The 18306-nt window shown below is 40.9% G+C and overlaps 1 protein-coding gene across 8 annotated transcripts in view; it reads right to left on the bottom strand.

The window, feature by feature from the left end:
• TSNARE1 (t-SNARE domain containing 1) overlaps positions 1-18306 on the bottom strand; it is a 444328-nt gene that overhangs the window by 351977 nt on the left and 74045 nt on the right. The window contains exon 1 of one of the 8 annotated variants that reach the window (XM_072329112.1): positions 12373-12522. The exons of the other annotated variants lie outside the window; for them this stretch is intronic. The gene's annotated coding sequence lies outside the window, so the exon portion shown is untranslated. Of the gene's footprint in view, positions 1-12372; positions 12523-18306 lie in introns of those variants that run through there. 8 annotated transcript variants of the gene reach the window in all.

Raw genomic sequence — 18306 nt, 5'->3', positions numbered from 1 at the left:
TGAATTCACACAGCTACAGAACCACAATCCTACCATATAGTAATGTGGTTACAGGCACTGGAACAGGCTGCCCAGGGAGGTGGTGGAGTCTCCTTCTCTGGAGATATTCAAGACCCGCCTGGACGCCTACCTGTGCGACGTGGTGTAGGGAGCCTGCTTTGGCAGGGGGGTTGGACTCGATGATCTCTAGAGGTCCCTTCCAACCCCTACAATTCTGTGATTCTGTGATTCCGTGTGAAATTTGAGAGTAGATTTGTATACCTTTCCTTTGATAAGCATTAAAAGCATTTACCTCCCCATCCCCATGTCACCTCCCAATTCTTTTATCTGCTGCTCCTCAGGGAGGCTTGTCCAACTTGCTGTGACAGGCAAGTGACTTGCTGTGAAGGCAGTTCGTGCAAATTGGAACAAGCATTGTCTAACATATTACATTCAGGCAAAAAAGAACAGGAAACAATAAGAGATCTGATCACAACTTTATCCTATAACCTACAACGGAATGCAAGAACAGCCATTCCCATATCTGACCAAAATAGCAGTCATCCTTCCGAGAGCATATATTCATATTTTAATGACATGCAATTACTTCTTGCTTTTGGTGTCCCATGAAGAAAAATAATATAGTTAGAAAATTAATAGGATCTAGGATCTTAAGGAAAGAGTTGGTCTGTGTTTCATGATTCAGAGAAACTATCAGTCAGCAGGCAAAATTATTTGAACAGTTCCCTACACATTACAATAAAGGGACATTGAGAGGGCCAACATCAGTAATTAGGGAAGAAACTCACTCAAAGCAATCAAAGGTAAAAAACAGAACAGCTAGCGTGCACGTGGCAAAAAGTCATAACAGACCCATGTGAATGTCCTTCTACAAGGACTAATGTCTTCTACAAGTCTACTGACTTCTAGCAGTCAGTAGAGTTAGGAGAAGAACAGCAAATATTATTATGTAATAACAACAACAATTCCTTGCATGGCAGAAGAAAATGACTAGAGATGCAGGTGCATATTTTCATTAGAAAACCACTTTCAGTGTACTTTTCAGCTACCATAACTAAACAAGAAATTGTGTGGGCTCCACCAATCCTTGCTCTGTCCATTTGTACTTTCAGTAGTGAGATAGCTAATGGAACAGGGATTAGTCCCATTAGAAAAACACATGGCATGACATAATAGAGGACACCTTCAGCACTCAGAACAATCCTAATAAACCAGAAATGATGCCTGAAAAACAAAATAAAATACTACATAATTTATGTCAAATACAATCTACTAGGCAGGTGAAGTAAACCTTTTACTTAACACCCTACTGCACAGTCCTCAGCTGCAGGCAAAAAGCTCCAGTAAACATTTTCTAGAGGCAGAAGAGAGTCTACAGTGAGTCTGGAGAATAACAACAGGTCAATAAAATGTGACCCGCACAGAAAAAAAACTAAGTAATGGAGTTGCTTTCCCTATGGAGTGGAAGATGGATGGATAACAGGAACTTTCAAATCTGTACAGAGTTGTGGTGAATACCTGGGGAGTAAAATACTCTCCTCATTTGTACGGGACAAAAGAAAGGAAAACCTCTCAAAAGGTAAAAAGATCAACTGCAGAATTGTGAAAGCCTATGAGAAAGGAACAAGCAACACAGGGAATGTCTTACTTACGGAGGTTCACGACCAGTCAACTCTGATCAGGAATTACATACATACAGATGAGCCCTGAAATCATATCAGAAGATATGGAAATACAATGCAAGAAAAACAGTAAGAAATAAAGGGCATGCTAGAGAATCAGTAAATCAGATTATTATTTGCTTCTAAACCTTCTTCAACATACAGACATGATTTGGGGTGGGTAGAAGAACAAGGATCACTTGGCAAGCTGTAGCTTCCCCACTTCACCCTAGAAGCAAAAAGATGAGCTTCCTAGTTTGCTGTTGGCTTTTCACATCGGTCACTAAGTGGATGTGGTTACAAATGTGTTCCTAATGGGAACCTGCACAGGCACAATATATGTGTTTTAGTCTATTTGTTGCATGAAGAGTCACCAGTATGGGCAGTGCACACTGAGAAGATCAGAATAATGGATGGGGACCACAATTTTTCCCTTTTGGGGTATATTCATGAGTCCTTTTTTCCTTAGAATAGATGGGTCTCTGCCCTGACAGGTGGGGGAACTCCAAGCAGGAGGATGAATAATTTCTTACCCAGTCCCACTAAATTATGTCAATACAGTCAATAGACTTTAATATGTGCTTTGATTCTTTTCCTCCTCACCTTTTGTACAAGCTTCTAAAACATCTCTAAATGTCTAAAACATGCAGTATGCAGGACTTTCGTCTTTAAAGGGTGTTGCCTTTATAGCTATGAAGAAACCCCTGAATGTGTCAAAGCTGGATCCTCAAAGCCCAAGAGAAAAGGCCCAATGTCACTTTTATTATTTCTGACAGCACACATTGAAATGCCTCCTCCACAGGCAATAGAATTTCCTTATCCTTTACAGATTAAACTGTCAGTGCTCAGCCTATCCCAAAGTAGACAGACACTTTGGAGTCTTTTTTGGAAGCATCAAGCAATAACTGTGGTTGGAAGGGAACTCTGGAGACCATCCAGGCAACCACACTGCCCAATGTAGGGTCAGCTAGAGCAGGTTGCTCAAGCCAATAGGACAGGACAAGAGGGAATGAGCTCGAGCTGAGCTGAGGGAGGTTCAAGTTGGATATCAGGAGAAACCTGTTCTCTAAAAGAGTGATCAGGCACTGGAACAGACTGTCCTGGGTGGTGGTGGAGTCACAGTCCTGGACGTGTTCAAGAAACACTGGCATGTAGTGTGGAGGGCATGGTTTAATGGGCATGGTCGTGATAGATTGACTGCTGGGCTTGATGATCTAAAAGGTCTTCTCCAAGCTTAATGATTCTGTGATTCTGAGACCATACCTTATGATTCCTACCACCAAGGACAGAGACTACATACCGTCTCCAGGCAACTTCTGGCATTCAACATACATAAATTTGAAACCCTCCTTGGTATCTAACCAGTCACATCATTAAAGTGCAGGTGGAGACTGCCCATGGGTTGGGAATAAAGAGGGACATAAGCAATGTGAGCTGTTACAAAACTGGTCTCACAGTTTTGGACATTCTAAATACCAGTTCTACACACAACATACAGTCTGGCCTCTGTCCCAGGCCAAACAGGACAGGTCCACTGCTTTAGAGGGAAGATCTCCAGTTTCCACAGGAAAGAGCATGGGGAATTCAGATGAGGGTTCAATACAACCTTCTAGTAACCAGCTGAAACCAAGCCCAAGCATTCAGGTGAATTCCTTACCCTGCACGTCAATGCTGATTTCCTCATGAGGATTTCTCTTGCCTGGGGAATGACGCAGGAGGGTTGTTAATAGGGTAATACAGTCACCTTTTGGTTAGACTTGATGATCTTTAAGGTCTTTTCCAACCTAAGCAATCCCGTGATTCCATGAGTTGACACAAAGAAGCATGTTTCTATTTACTACTCCATGCTCACACAGTTTGGATAATGAGTACCTGTCAGAAATTAATGCATGAGGTGATGAGAGGAATACCACCCCCGTATGTTGTTCCCAGATCTACCACCAATTTGCAGATGGAAATGTGCCCTTGGGGAGTGCTTCAAAAGTTGCTAGTGATGATGAAACCTCCATTTCGAGATGCCCAACTTGAGATGCATTTTCTGAGGTTTTTAACCCATATAAAATCTCAGTATCAACCAGCCTTTCTTCCTGAAGAGAGAGAAGATCATTTCACACAACTCATCTTTACACATCAACCCCCGCAGGCTGTTGTCAGACCAGGTCAACTACTTCCAAAAGAGACTTTGAGGCTCCAGCTAAGAAAGAATCAGCCTCAGTCACTCTTTTAAGAGAGCTGCATCTTCTCACCTTTTGAACTTCACAGTCTGACCTCTCTGCTGCCTCTTAACCTTCCCTCGGATTGATCTCCTTTTGTTTCTCATTAAAGAGACTTGTTTACCAGCACACACAAATCATGACAAGAAGAGAGAATACCCAGAATTTTCTAGCTTTCCATACAGCTACCTCAGGACAGACATAGAGCCCTTCTTTCTGCAGGGTACCAGGACTGGTTTTATTATTATTATAGGAAATTTGAGTTTTGTTTTGTTTTGTTTTGTTTTGGTAGGGTTTTTTCATACCATGAGATGAAAATATATATTTTCAAACAGTGCTGTATTTCCACATCCCCTCTAATGGTTTGCCCCCTAAACTCGACTCTGTCACTCACATCACAGACATGCCACTTTTCAGCTTCTATTTTGAAGGATTTTCTCAATTATTAAAAACAAAACTCAATAAAACTTTACGCCGTTCACCTGGAAAAATCCCCCTGTCCTTTTTACTCAAACTCTGTATTTATGCACAGGCTCTACTGTTGAACCATTTCTTTTCGATATCAATAGTTTTGACATGGAATTGGTGTAATTGCACAAATCCCTGAGCGCTCGCTGAGCCTCATAACACAGCTGTCAGAGGTCGATCAGCATAGCTGTAGGGGATGATTTTCTTCCTCTTCAGGCTGTGGCTTTGAGGTAATTTACACTTTTCGAGATCTTCCCTGAGGTGTGTAATATTAACATTGTGTTCTCAGGTGGCTTTGGGCAGGCAACATTACACGCTTCCCTCCATTTTGCTTCCCAAGTACGTTTTAATGCTGATGGTAGGTCCATGGAGACTGACGTCATCTCTGTCCCCATGCCCTGAGGAGCAGGCTGCCTAGTCCAGCTTGACGTGGCCCAAAATAAGACAACAACATCATTCATTTGGCTTTCAGAAGCTTCTGGAGGCACATACGTAGCACTTGACAGGCACAACGTCACTTATGACTGCAAACAACCTGATTTAGTACAACAAAGCACGCTCCCCTCCTCCAGCTGAAGCATACTACAAAGCGAAGCAAACACCCACGGCCCTACAGCACTGTGGAATAGGTACAATGTAAAAACAGCTCAGATTATCTAAGAAATGAGCTGTTTTTTTTCCCTTTCCAGAGATTTCCTAAGAAACAATAAGAAAATCCTCTTTTTCTGTGTGTGCGTTTTGCGTTGTCAAAGTGTTATTTCAGGAAAATATCTGATCACTTCCAAATAGAAGCAGTTTTTCTTCCTTCGGTACAGCTGCCATTGTACATGTCACATGAAGAACAGCAGTTTGTCTTGGGAATAGATATGATCAGGACAGACTGTAAGTTGGAGATAGTGGGATAAGACAGCTGTGAAGTTTTATGGAGATAGATATTGAGACACAGACTCAAGCTGCTCACTGTATTTCTAATTTAGATGTCACTACGGGCTCTTTCTGGTCTCAGAGCACTTGACTGCAAACTTCACTTGCCTTTGTTCTTCCAACAGCCTCAGGACACTACACAGACCCAACATGAACTGCTTCTACCAGCTGCAACAGGTGAGGTTCAGGCTGGATATCAGGAAAAGCCCACCATAGGGTGGTAGGCATGGAACAGGCTCTCCAAGGAAATGGTCACAGGCCCCGAGCTACCAAATTTCAATAAACATCTGGACAACACCCTCAGACATGGTCTGATTTCTGTGTTGTCCTATCTAGAGACAAGATTTGTATTTGATGATCCTTACGGGTCCCTTTCAACTTGGGATGTTGTATAATTCTATGATGCTAATTCCTTCTTTCCTCAGTTATTTCCATTACTTGTAACTAATAGTACCCAGCAGACTTATCAGATATTTTCTGGCACTTAAAAGTTACCTCCATCCCCACAAACTTCACAAAGACCCCATATAAAACTTCTTGTTGACAATGGCAGACTTTAGATCTAATAGACTGTTACACAACATGAATAAGAAGGAAATCATAAGCAATAGAGATTGGAAGGAATTAACGTCCGCACATCATCTGTATTCATTTCCTGCTGCATCACAGACAGGAAGAAGAGGTAAGACAAGCAATCTGGAAGCCTGTTGTGCTCCTTTCATGTCAGTCCCAGTTGCCACTTCAATACACAAAGTCTTCTTCCACGTCAACCCTTCCGCATGTCTTCTCACAAAAGAAGAAAAGACAGTCTTCAAATCTTGCTGAGAGGCACCAGAGACAAGCTGGCCTTAGGCAAATGCCAAGAATAAGGACTAGAGATACATTTTGTTTTACTTGGGAATCTCGGATTTATAGACCCCCCTCTCTCCATTTCAGCTATATAAACTTCCTGAGAGTAAATGTAGCTGCTTAGGGCTGCAAGAAAAAGTCTTCCATCAAAAGGATCACAAACGCCATGGGAAGATGGATGCCTTCCATCTTCAAGACATGAGGGAGCATGCACTGAAACAGTCTGGTTCCCAAGAGAAGCAGGAGAGTGTGATAAATGACAAAGTGATTGCACTAGCAAGGTCAGTGCCCAGGACTCAAATTTCTTTTCATACGGAGAAGCAATCAAGCTTCCTTGATACTGAGGTATTCAGATCAAGGGAAAAGGACTGAAGATGTTTTGGAGTCTATTGAGTTGTTTGCAACACCCTCTGCTGTTCAACTTCAGGCTCTATGGGAGGCATAGTTTAGATGACTTAATGTCGGGTCACTGTTAGCTCAGCTCAAGAGATATGGTGTCATCGCTCCTATTTTTTAAACTGACATTAAATAACAGTTAAACAACATTATCTTCTGGCTCCTGCAGGACAACAGGATCTAGGCAGCTTCCAACTCTGAATCTCTCCATCACAAATGGTCTCTGTTTGACGTTTTGTGCCATGTTGTCTACTTCCCACGAACCTCACATGCAGAATAGTCTTAATCAATCCATATGCTAAACAACCATAGAAATATTATGTATTTCAGTGAACAGCAAAATTAAATCTCCACTCAGTTCAAAATCTAAATTTCATCTGCCTTTCCCGTGGATATAAAAGAGGAATATTAATGTCTGTTTGCTGGAAAAAACAAACAACACAAACAGTAGGAAGGAGGAAAACAGAGAAGGGAGACCTGATGTCTGGTCTGCTACAGTGAAGTTAGAGCAAACTTATTAGTTATAAAAGATGCACATGCATGAATGGACAAAGACTAAGTGCAGTGCACTAGCTCAGCTTAACAACATTAGAAATAGCATTTATAAATCAATATTGGATTTCAGCAGAATCAGGAAATATGTATCTGACAACCAGTTCTGAGTTCATAGGAGCGTCCTGATTGACATATCTGCAATACTTTAGGAGAATGTGGTGCAGGGTAAAATGGGATGCTTGAATTAATCAAGTAATAGACTCCAAAATCCCGCTACTCTGGAACATGATTCCATTGGTTTCCAACACACAAGTTCCCAAAGCAGAAATACTGCTATTCAGTGAACACGACAGGAATGTAATCACCATGAGCTCTCATCTACATTAAAGTTTGTTGGTAGTTATGTTATAAACAAAACATGCACAAGGATAAGTACAAAACAGTGTTTTCTAGTAGAAAGACACAGTATATGAAAGACAACTGGAGAATCTACTTCTACCTTTGGTATCATTTCACTGAGAAAGACTAACAACGAGGTGTGTTCATTTTGGGATTCCCATGAAGGACGGGGGAAATGGCAGCAGGTGGTTAAACACAAGAACAGATATAGGGAGCTGTGGGCAGCTCAGGTGAACCACTATCAGGTGCTGAGCCTTGGCAGAAACTGAAAAGTATGACTTGGGGATGTTCCCAAAGCACCCTGGAACAAAGGCTGCCTTGGATAAGGATAAGGATAAGGATAAGTTAGAAAGAGAGACACACACCTGCACAACATAGTGGAGAAACAGAGATATATTAAAATAGTCTAACAAACACAGGCAATGAGCAAACTAACATGGGCGTGAAGCCAACTAGGATGTTAGTCTTCCTCCAAATCTCCAAAACTATAAAGACTAATGATTTCAACCACAGTGGCCATATTTACTCACGCGTCCACGTAAAACACCTTATGAATACTGCATAAAAATACATCCCTTTATGCAAAACACAAGAAAATCAGACTTCCCAACATCTAAAGGCTTACATGCATGGTCAACAAGAGAGTACAACTTCAACTTTATTACAGAATGAATATATTTGAGGTATACCCATTAAAACACTGAGAAAACTGTGTCAGGGAGGCCCACTCACTCTGGCACGTCCACCAGTCAGTTCTGACACATAGAAGTCTTATTTCAGATTGTTTCCCATCTTTCATATCACTCACCACAGACTCTGGGACTACTTCTTCCTGCTGATAAGCACACGATGGCACCAAAGGGAACCAAGTACAAATATCAAGGAGAAAAGCAGCTTTGATATAGCGCGTGACTCATGCAAGAAGAACGCCAAGCCCTGAGCAAGCCAAAGCAAAACAGCTGACTATCAAGGAGTGAATGTAAGCTCAAAGTTGCCCTTAAAAATACAGACTGCAAGTTTTCACTAAAAAAAAAAAAAAGCACAGTGTTTGCTGCCTGTAAGAGACTAAAGAAAATACACAATGTAGGGTGCATTTGCCTAAACACGGGTGCCAAGTATCACTTCAGATGTCCTCTGTGATGCATATGTGTCTAGTAGATCTGAAAGAGAGGCTGCCAGAGATGTGGTGGATGCTCCTTCCTTGGAGACATTCACAAGCAGGCTGGACAGGGCTCTGAACAATCTGATCTACTTGTATGTGTCTCATTCATTGCAGGGGAGTTGGACTACACAACCTTTAGAAGTTCTTTCCAATAAAATGATTCTATAATTCTATGATAAATGAAGGCACCTAAATTTCCGTGAGTGTCTGAGCTTCCATGGTTGGTGGCAAAGACATCAATATAGTCATTAGATCCTGGACAGTAAGTTAAAATATGCAGGACTTCTTTTCTCTTCAGTAAAAAAAAAGTGAAGAAAGGCAGCAGCTCCTAGGAGGGGAACATATATAACAGACCAAAAAAGAACAAAACCCCAAAAAGCTACTTTTAAATTGATTAAGATTAGAGCCAACCCCAAGACATTCTCTTCAAGATAACCTCATTATTAAGAATCACAAGTTCTCCTTCACTCAAAGGAGAAGAGAAACACTCTGGAGTAGATGTGATAGAAAGAGCATCCAAGGATTGATGGCTGAGCATCCTTCTGCATTCAGACAGGCTTGTACCTCTAAATCCATCCATGCACTGGGTTTCGGAACTAGATGACCTTCAAGGTCCCATCCAACCCAATTCATTCTAAGACTTATGAAGGTAAATATGGTCTTTAGACACTAAAGACTGGGCATGAGGAAACTGAAGATATTAAGCTCACATCTGATGAAAAGCAAGTAGTTCTGTACTACAAAAGATGCATCTGTGCAGCTGTTAAAAAAAAAAGCAAGAACAAAAAACAGTGTAATTAAATCATATGATTGGATACCTGCGAAGGAAGAGTGTGAACTGAGGTAGTTGCAAGAGTACAGAACTATTTAGGCACCAAATAAGGTGAGGTGATAGACAGATCCTGCTGTGATGCATTTGCTTCCAGCCCACGGTAGTAGTGCCAACAGCACTTTCATCACACAGGCATTCCCTTAAAAACATCGTTCCACAGCTCTGCGACTTTGTGTAGGTGTGCACGCATGTGCAGAAATACAGACACCCACACATGATGCTTTTATTCCTTATCTATGCTTATCTAAACTCACTGGCCCCATCTTTTTTTACTGTTTTCTGTTTGTTTTTTTGTTTTTAATTATTGTTATTTGAGTGGCTTGATTCTACATAAAGGCTAACGTTAACATTTGAGGAGAACTGGTTCCACTCACTCTTTATATGCATGCAGTCAGCTGTTTGTTTCACAAACTCGTTCAGCTCGAAGAAAGCATCATTCTGGAAACAGAATAAATACAACATAAAATGAAGGAGGTTCTGTAATGGATTTAGGACATGGACCAAAGAAACTTGTAATTCAAATGTTCTACTGCACCGTTCACATTCAAAGCTTTGGGAAGCCATCCAAACCTACACAGATACAAAATAATCCGCAGAAATTACTGCTGTAAGGTGCCAGCACCAAATAAGCACTTTGACTGGAAAATGAAACTGAAAACTCAAGGATAAAGTGAAAAACTTGGTAGAGCTCGTGCAAGAAAAAGAAATGACTGAGAAAAGAATAAAGTGGCAATGGGAGGGGAAATAAAGGCCATAAGTCCACATTGGAGAGCTCAAAGGAGAAGCCATGGGGAAGGACCATGGTGGCTGGAGTGTCCCAAAGCACACTAAGCAGTTACCAAGACGCAGCACACAAAGTCCAAAGGCTTATCTCTTATTTTCCAGCATCACTCTTGAAATTCACAGGTCTTCTTCTCCAGAATTTATACTCCCCTCAGTAAATAACCTGATTAAATCACATCTAACATGGGGAGGGGAGGGGGAGGGAAAGCCCCTAACAAATCAGTAACACAACGATGAAAACTCAGGCTTTAAGTTTAAAGAAAATAGAAAAAACAGCCTGCTGTGACTTTCAAATCAAAACCAAATCTCACAATATTATAAGGAAGGAAATGAAAACACCACAGCTGGAGCATAACTGAAAGAGTGTGAGGTCAAACCTAACATCAAACAATTTAGGCAATTATGTTCACGGGAGCACAGGGAGGGTGCCCAGAGTTGTGTCTAATGGACCCATATTTGGATAAGATCAGGAATATGTATTCAAATTGAACAGTGTCTCCCACCTTGTGCTGCCTTAATCCAAGGATTAAATTTGATATCTATGTAACATAAAACAATCTGGCCCCTAATGATTCCATGCATGTAAAAACAAGATATTCTTGCTATATCATCTAAACAACTGTATCAATTAGATTTTACCAATCACTCTACATACTGCAGATGCTTCAGAATAAATAATTGCTCACTGCAAAGCAAAGCACCAGCAGAGATGGGTCGTCCCACTTGGAACTGTTCAAAGGAAAATACGTCCCTCTACTAGGCCATTATTTTGCAGGCGACGTTCCGAAATCAATTTTCAAGCACTCGGTCCCAAAAGTTGAGATAGCTGCTCTCTGCAGATAAAATTAAGGGATACTATAAAAGGCTAAAAAAAGAAGTATGGTCCAGATGGATTCCCGGCTGAATTCTATAAAATATTTACAGATCTTCTGTCACCAAAACTTACGTTTCTTTTTGATGAGGTGGAAACCAAAGGCTCTCCACCTGTCCTTTTCATAAATAAGTTAAAAAAAAAAAATCCCACAGAAGATATAATGTTATTAAATAAAAAGCAAAAAAGGCACAGACTTTCATCTCATCTGTAGTTACTGCGAGGAACTCCAATTAATCAATGGTGATTCTACAATTCTGTAAGAAGAGATATTGTCCCTTCACTTAATTTAGCCCAGCTATTCCCTAAATTCCAAGTTCAAGAGTTTGTTCATTAAAACAGACTTAGCAGAGATAAGCACAGGCTGATACCACCATTGTTCGTGTAACAAATTAACAGCCTAGTCCCACGACAGCGCTGTCTCTAGATACCAAAAGTTACTTAATCACGTGCCATAAGGATAAAACATCCACTTTTTCATTCAAGATTAGCCCCCCCTCCCCCTCTCAAAAAAAAAGAGTTCTCAACTTACTGCTGCTGAAAACTGATCTGTTTGATGGAATCCAGATCGTCCAAAAGGGAGGTAGTGGTTTATACCAGTAAACAGAGAAAAGATCTTAAACATATATTCTTTCCTCTACGATGCAAGAATTACACCTGGATCTTTACCTATTGGGTCTTCTCTACTCTTTTATTGCAAATAACTTCCTCCCTTAGTACTTCTGCAGCCAGAATACCGATCAACCAACCATCAACCAAGCCATGGACTGCTTCCCAACCTACTGAAGGGGAGTTGGAACTAGATGATCTTTGAGGCTGCTTCCAATTCAATCCATTCTATGATTCTATTTCACACATTACTGTAAGATAAGAATTTATGGCACTTTGGATGTTAGGGTGTCTTCCAGTTTTCAGTTTTAAGCTGACCTTGAACCCATTACTCACTGCAGCATTATGCTTTTTAGAAGCAAAAGAAGAGGCTACATAATGAGTTGGTCTCCACTGGATGTTGACTTGGTAAGCGCTACAATTAATTCACATTAACACGCTGCCCTTCCTTTCACTTCACACTTTCAGAAATGTCTCTTTAAACCAATCTATGATTACCAGTCATACAGAAAAGCTTCAGAAAAATACTCCTCCACAAGCATATGGCAGAGCAAATTTGTCCAACGTTGCAGGCTTTTCATGGCATTTATCTTGAAGAAGGCAGTACACAGTGATAAAGACGTCTCTGCACGTTGGCTACAAAGGCACTGAGTTTTTCGCTGTCCTATTATAGTGTGTGCAACAACTTGTTAGGATAGCATCCTGCTTACCATAGGATCTTCCAACAGATGGGGACTGTGATCAGGATCTTATCCGTAACATCCATTCTTAAAGTCAAGGCTGTATTTCCTAGGAGCTGCCCCAGACTTCAGCCACACGCCATGGCAACTAAATGTAAAAGCAGTCCTTCAACACCATTGCTTATTAAAATAAATAAATAAATAGATAAATAAATAAAAAAGAAATAATAGTAAATTTTAGCTAAGCACTTCATAGCGACATGATTCCCCCAAACAAAATGTATTAAAACAAATTAAAAACAAGGCAACGTTCATCACGGTCCCATTGCAGCCATGCTACACGTGATGCTCCTTCAAACAAAACCAAGCAGAACACGGTGAACAGCATTTGGTGCACATGTTAGCTGTGCAAAATACAACTACAACACATGGTAAGAGATAACGTTAAGCACTGATGTATCTCTGCTCTATGAGGATAACATCTCACAGCACACCAAAAACGCTCAGACTTCCCGATTTAACAGTCTGACAGTGGCTCTTGGGCATGGTGAGCTGCAATAGCTCCTAAAATAACAACTTCAAGCAATGTAATTTCATTAGAGCAGGCTGACCCTTCCTGCCCCTGCTCATGTTCCTCTGTGGTATCATTTTCTGTGATTTAGTTCACTATCTTGCAAACCTCCTTTCTCTTTCCGTCTTCACAGCTGTCTACACGCACACACACAACTTATATATACAAAAATAAACCCTTGAGGCTTTTTTTTTCTCCATGCAGGTCCAAATGAGAACTGAAAAAGAACAAGAACAAATCTAAGCGCTACACTGGAGCATTTTGAAAGGGTGAGCGAAGTCCTCCTTTACTGGGTACTATAAATAATGGTAGAAGGATTAAGGAAAAGAAGGTACAAGGAAAAGGTTTTTAACAGTAAGTGAGCTGAAGCATGAGAGCAGGTTGCCCAGAGGTATGGTGGATGCCCCATTCCTGGAAACACTCAAAGTCAGGCTGGATAGGGCTCTGAGCAACCCAATGGAGCTGTAGGTATTCCTGTTCACTGCAGTGAAGTTGGACCAGGTGACCTTTAAAGGTCCCTTCCAACTCAAACAACTCTGTGATTAACGGTGCTTGATGTATACAAGGAAAACTTCTAGCTCAACTTATCTAGCCCTTTAATAGCTATTACAAAGCTCACACAAACACCAGAACAAAAATCTCCCTCTCTGCTTGTGAGGTTAAAAGCCTTCCAAACCCTCTGCAAACAGCACAGCCTCAGAGAACACGCTTCTTTCCCTTCTCCCTGACTTTACTATTTTACAGAGCCTCACAACACCCTGTCTCATCACTGCTGAAGCATCCAGCTGCTGCTCAGAAGAGGCATTAGTTAAAACAAAGTGCTCGTGTATGCCCCGTCTCTCTGCCACTGAAGTCAACAGGGATAAATTAAACTTGAAGGACTCTCAGGATCTGCAAACTCGAGACTGTAAAACCCAAACTGTCTGAGAGCTGCATTTTCTGACATGAGAAACTTCTGTTTAGCTTTCAGGCATTTCAGTGCAGCTTTTTGCCAGAACTGCAAGGAGGAGTTTGTCCTTTGCTGACAAATATTTCAGCTTTGCACAGAGATGAATCTACAAATTATACATGTTAACATAAAAAAATATATATTCAGGTTTTTTACGTGTTAAAGAGCCTTTACAGCAACCCAGAAAGTCAAAAATCACCCACCTTTCAGCACTTCTTTAAAACATCAGCATTTCTCACTTGTCTTAATACATCTCAACTGCATCTCAACATGTCTCAACTGCATTATAGATTTCTTCATCTGTAGGACAGCTCCCTAGTGAACTGAACAGAGATAGAAAGCAGACCCCCCAAAAGAAACAAAATGCTCATCAGACACTGCTTGAAATTCTCCTAAGAGAGTAAAATCAGCCTCTGAGTTCATGCTGTGATCTCCAGAGAGCTTCTTCCTTTCTTAATTCTAACAGAAACCGCACCATCATAGTCCAACCCAAGCTCTAATGGAGCCTCTTATATCAGGTTAGATATCAGGAAGAATTTCTCCTCAGAAAGAGAGGTCAAACATTACAACAGATTGTCCAAGGTAGAGCCATCATCCCTGGAACTGCTCAAGAAACGTGTAGATATGGCACTGAGGGACATGGTTTAATACACAACATTGGTGGTAGGTGAGCGGTTACACTAAATGATCTTAGAGATCTTTTCCAACTCTAACGATTTGATGACTCTGCTAGTTTAGACAGTGGAAAAGCAGAAGCCACATCTACCACGTCTCACAATAAATGAATAAATAAATCTTTTTCACTTAACGAAGTAAAATTCCAAAACATCTGCATAATTTTTGAGGCATGACATGGCTAAGTCCAGACTAACTTAGACCTGCCCGGTCAATGTTAAAATGGGTTTGAAAGCTTCAATACAGTTCAGAGCAACCTGGAAGGGAAGGGGAGGGAAGGGAAGGGAAGGGAAAGGAAGGGAAGGGAAGGGAAGGGAAGGGAAGGGAAGGGAAGGGAAGGGAAGGGAAGGGAAGGGAAGGGAAGGGAAGGGAAGGGAAGGGAAGGGAAGGGAAGGGAAGGGAAGGGAAGGGAAGGGAAGGGAAGGGAAGGGAAGGGAAGGGAAGGGAAGGGAAGGGAAGGGAAGGGAAGGGAAGGGAAGGACTTCAGAAAGGAAAAAAGTCATCTTCAGTTTGACTGACATATGCCTCAATTCTCCTGCTGCCAGGACTAAAACATCCTAAGAATTATTTAATATTACAGATGACAAGTTTCCTAACTCGAAAACCACTGCACAGCTCAAGGGAGTTTTGCTTTAAAACTCATCCTGACATGGAGGAGTTGATCAAAGAACTAGAAATTAATGGCTGCTTGGGTAACCACGTCCTGTTCACTTTTTTTTTTTTAAAAGTTGTTGGGTTGTTTTTTTTTTAAATCACAAATTTATATTCTCCTTCTTCATTCTAAAAGGCCTGCTTCAAACTGGCATGTCAATAAAAAAGGAAGGAGGAAAAAAGAACCAGTTAAATGTAAATAGAAGTGGTTTAGTCATCATTTCCAAGGTTTTAATCAAAAGAGAATATGTGGTGCTTAGTGGGAATGGTGAGGATGTGTTGACAGTTGGAGTGGATGACCATTGGAGTCTTTTCAGATGTTCATGATATGACTCTAAGTAAACATCATTAATGTAGGAATTTTGCAGGTATCCCTTTGTGGATGTCCACCGTTCTCAACTGAAGGCCGTCTATCATCTCACATGGGAAAAGCAGAACTTACAAACTAAAATGATCATATATGTATTGATGGAGGGGGGAAAAAAACCAAAAACTGTTACGTTCACAATTTTTTCTACATTAGGAAAATATTTGGAAAACATTCTTATACACAATTTCACTGATGGAAACTGATGAAATTTCACTGATGTTGTTCACCCCACCAGTTACTCAAAAAAAGTTCAAAAACAGCATCTTAGATGTGATTAAATCCAGCAAGCATCAGTACCATCCACACCTATGCAGTTGAAAAAGCCGGCTAAGCAACGTTTTGGCTCATTAGTGTTGATTTGTGAGACCATTTGGAAAAATCAAGGAAATTCCAGAAGAAAAGCTAACACTGAATCAAAGCTAAAGGGTAAAACGGATAATGCACTTCTCATTAGCGGCCTGCCAGCCTAGTAACAAGTCCAGAAAACGAAAGGAAAAAAAAGAAGAAAGACAAGGAGTAACAGCTGATGTTAGGCTCAGTTATTAAAGGAGAATATTATGCTTTCCTGAAGCGGTGTCCACCTTAACCCTTCTGGTTTTCTCTCCAACAAACAATAGCTCAATGCATTGGTTCTCCAACCACAAGTAGCCTAACGCTCAGCAATACGAAACAGCTATTAAATATCTAAATCAGTATGGATTTGGGGAAACCATGGCTTACCAGACTGTGCTGTATTTTCACCCAGGGGATTGCAAATTGCACTGCTAAGGGTGATAACACTGCTGTGATGTACACAGAGAATTCTACACCAACATCTTGAGTGATCAAAGACAAAAATCAACAGGTTCAAGACTAAAAACTGTTTTAATCACAGGATATTAGACATAAATTACATGCATGCAATTACCAGAGATGGGACATATTTGCAGAACAGCCCATCAAAGCACACTCCTGGCCAGAACCTATCAATGACTTTGTAGAAACAGCTTAAGGTCACATATGGGATTGGTGGAGTTGTTTAAATAAGTGTGAACACCAATATGGGGAAGTCACTTGTACCCTTCCCACCATCACACCAGATGCAATTCAAGTGCCAACTCCTATGAAACACAGATCAAGCATCAAAAGAGAATCAAGAGAACTACCCATGTATTGGAAATCCAGATTTCTTCCAGAACTGTGATACATTATGGTTAACCAAAGGTAGATTTTGGTGCAAATAAGTCTGGAAGTGGATGTATCCAATATAAAAGTAATCATTAATTGGCTTTTTAATTGCCCAAACAAGCCAAATTACCACAAGCAAATTTGAAATATGTTAATGTACCACAAGTCAGGAGATAATTTCCATCATCAGGGATCATTACCATAGGAAAAAAATAGGTATTTCCTATGTAAAAGGTCAGACTCGATAATGAGAGTGACTGCTCCTGGCTTTGTAATTCAATTCTCAGCTGCCACAGAAATCACTGGAGCTATGCTCAGTGCTAGAATTCCTGCAAGGACCAAAATTGCTTTGGTAGAATTTTTGGGTAAGAGTAAGAAAAGATCTGGAGAAACTTCAAGCAATGTCACCCAGTCTTCCCATGGCTCTGAAAGCGTGTAGCAACATCTTCACTAGCATCAGGGTGCCACTTCAACAATATTTTCTGTACAATCAAGGTTCTGCCATTGATATTTCTGATTAGAGCTGAGCCAACTTGATTATTCTCCCCTAGCCTGGTGTTATTTTGGAGGAAAGGGATGGATTTGGGGCAGAAATGAATTTTTTGTTTCTATCAAGTCTCTTCAGCATTTCTTTAGTTTCTCTTTGCAGAGCAGTAGGTTGACTGCAACTGTGATAAGCAGCTTTCCCAATCTCAGTCCTGCCCACTCATTTCACTTCCCTGCATTTGCTTCAGCTCCTTCTGCCTTTCCTTCATTACAGATATCAGATCAACCACTTCATTTGGAAGCCACCTTTGAGGCATCTGGTTGGGATGAAGCGCGCAAGCCCCAAATTGAGCTCTTTATTTGGCGCACCAAAACCACACACAAACAGACCTAAAGTATCTTAGCAACAAATAAATACATATATTTAGTTAACATATGGAAAGTTAATAAAACAATCCCTGAAGCCAGCAGCTTGTCTTACAAAGCCAACTAACACTTCTCTTTTGATAAAGCACCTCCCATGAATTCCAACATCTTGAAAATCTCCAATCTCCACTTTCACATGTATTTTGAATGCCTGTAAAAACGAAAGCAAAGACTCCACTTCTTCCCCTACCCAAAGCAATTTCTTTGAATTCCATTTTGTGGTGCTCTTTAAACCCAGCATCAGAGTTCAGCCCTCCAAGCCAGTGAGGACAGGAGTCCTGCATCATGGGCCAGCATGGAAATCCTGACTACAAAAAATAAAACAGTTTTTGAAACAAATTATTTTGGAGGAAAATACCAGTACATCTCTTTTGCTATATCACTGTTTCTCCTGGGTAGAGGGGGGATAGAGCTGATCCATATCAAACAGTTTCATTTTTCTCACCAGTGTGAACTAGGAAACACAGGTGGGAATATGAAAATACTGAAAAGCTCTGTAAAGTCTCCACTTGACCAAAAGGGTTAAGAGGTTAATTTAGACTAGTGAAAGACTAGACTAAGTGAAAGAAACCACCACCTGCCTCCTGATCCTCCCCAAAACCCAAACCACGCAGCACAAGCATCACCTTCCAGCACAGCCTTCCTGATTCATTTCCAACCACAAACTTG

This window comes from Excalfactoria chinensis, chromosome 2, assembly GCF_039878825.1.
Source record: "Excalfactoria chinensis isolate bCotChi1 chromosome 2, bCotChi1.hap2, whole genome shotgun sequence".
Taxonomy (NCBI): Eukaryota; Metazoa; Chordata; class Aves; order Galliformes; family Phasianidae; genus Excalfactoria; species Excalfactoria chinensis.
This window is presented reverse-complemented; position numbering and strand designations above follow the sequence as displayed.